Consider the following 2619-nt stretch of genomic DNA (forward strand, 5'->3'; position numbering starts at 1 on the left):
CACGTCACGGCACCCCCCCCCCCCCTCCCTTCACAACAAAAAAAAATATACATTCCAGCCTTTCAATTTCAAGTTATCAATTTAATTCATTTCAATCAATTCATCAAATAACAAAAATGAATTTAAGCAAATAAAAGAAGAAAAATGTTCGAGCTTATAAGCCATCGATTGACGGAATTTGAAGATGATCTCCTATTGCTGCAGTCGGAAACGCTTCAGAAGCCGCTGATGTGTCGTCGGTTAATGTTTCACGCATGTTTCGCATATTCACGTACTTTACATCCATCCACTCAAATTCGTCTGATCTATAGAACTATAGTTGAAAGAATCAGGACTTCCTGCTGACGTCTTGCAGCAACACGCCTTGGAAGAACTTTTCTGACGGATTTTGTCATTTTGTGTATTTTTTGCAATCATTCAACATTACTTTAGATGCGAAATTTAATCCGCAAGTGGCACAAACTCTATCCTTCCGGAAGCTTTTGAGAGAGGGGCAGTATAGGTTGTACAAAAGAACCTTAAAACCAGCCGCGGAACTTCGGTATGAGTTTAGGTTCATCGACTTAGTTCAGCAAGAATATCAAGAGGAAACATTGCCATTGGTGTCTGGTAGCGCCCCGTAGCCCCTCAGGAGTTTATGCGACTACAATTTGCGGTTGCAAAAATCTTTTAAGCAGGACGGTACTCAAAGAGTTCTTCAGTGGTGTACAGCATATTCTGTAAACCTTTAATGGAGAGTTCATACTACAAAAATAAATAAGTCCTGTTTACACAAATATGTTAAAAAAATCCATCAGTACGTTAATTTTATAGAAGCCTTCAATAGTTTTATCTCAAAATGAAGAAGCCTTTTTATAAATCCCCGAATAAATTTTACATTTGAAATTTTTTTTTCTTGTGACGTCACATAACTTTATACCCCCCCTCTCCCCTACGTCACAAATCGTCACGTTTAGGTCAACCCCCCCTCCCCCCTATAAGCGTGACGTACTTTATGGATGCCCCCTTAGTGAACCACAAGATTGCTGCTTGTCGCAACTAACCGCCCGATATCACAATAGATCAAACGTTACTGGTCGCAGTGATGAGTCCATACAGGAAAAAACTAACCGCCCGCGGCAGTGGTGACTGCAAACTGACTAAACTCATTGTCGTTTATTGCTTCTCCTTTTATATACTTGCGGATAATAGATTGAAGGATACAGAGAGCATTTTCTGCCTTTTCTTTTGCCAAATAAATACTTTACCGATATATGATTTCTATATGTTATAGCTATTTTCTCGAAAATGTAATAGCGAATTGGTTTATTCAATCCGGGTTGGAACTGGATGAATTTTATCTGCAGATAGGAGCAAATGAACACAAAAAATTCATCCAGTTCCAACCCGGATTGAATTGATTGAATAAACAAATTCGCTATAAGTAATCAGCTGTTTTTTATTAAATGAACACCAAAACCACCTATTCCTTTACTAGGAATTATTTAGGCTGAAGAAATAGAAGAAACCAAATTCGATTTTGAAGAATGACATTATTTGTTAGATGTAAGGGACTATCACCATGCGGCTAAGGGGACTATCAGAATGAGTATCACAATATTTGACGTAGGTTTTCAATGAGATCAGATATCAAAACATTCTTTTGGCATGACATTTCTGGAGGTATAAGCGTCTCGAAAATGCAAAAACTACAAGGTATACAGCCCTAAGGGGTGTACGAAATGGTGACGTAGGACTATATCAGACCATTAGATCAAGGTCTAATGTAAACTGCATTTCTGGCATATGTATGTTTATAAGAATCTGTTAGTGCCGTTGTTTAATTGAATTTTTAAAAGAGAAGAGCGAAATATTCAAATTCAATCCTTTATTGAATGCAATGGTCGCTTTGAAAATACGTAGACGGGGGTTCATAAGTACAAGGCCTGCAACCATTGAGACATATAGGTTTCTTTTAAAAATTACTGGTGTGCATCATAAAGGTTGAAATAGTAATGAATGACCAGCCCAGAGATAATTGTATTGAATATGATTATGCGTAGTTTGACATTTTTCAATAATCTAACTTTAACTAGCTTGTTGCCTTTAAAAGGGCCATGGGGTTGCAAATAGTATTAAAGCCAAATGATGTTCATCGCAAATATGACGTGCCATTCGAATGTCCTTTTCTTTTCACATGAATGGCAGCTAGCACGTAAGTTAGCGCGTCGATTCAGCGGCCTTTGCTCCGAGAAGATTTTACTAGTTCACTTTCGCAGCTTACCGCATAGCAGAAAATCTGGCTCGTACGCAAACGTTTCTGTTTTATCTATTTTCTTATTATGTTCCTGCCTTCTGAATCCTGCCTTCTGAATCCTGCCTTCTGAAACCTCCACATGCCAAATTTGGTTCTATTTGCTTGATTAGTTCTCGAGTTTTGAGGAAATGTGTCTTTCATTTGTATTGGAGTCCCCCTCTTAAAATTGGTCTCTTACCCTCCCATAAAATTGCTGGTCATTTTATCTATCCAACGACATATAAATTGTTCAGTTTCGTTCAGTAGTTTAGTAGTTATTAGCATTTGAAATCTTTCATTCAAACGTTACACTTCTATTTTCGGTTTCGCAAAGTGCTACCCAG

The sequence above is a fragment of the Sabethes cyaneus genome, chromosome 2 (genome assembly GCF_943734655.1).
Source record: "Sabethes cyaneus chromosome 2, idSabCyanKW18_F2, whole genome shotgun sequence".
NCBI lineage: Eukaryota > Metazoa > Arthropoda > Insecta > Diptera > Culicidae > Sabethes > Sabethes cyaneus.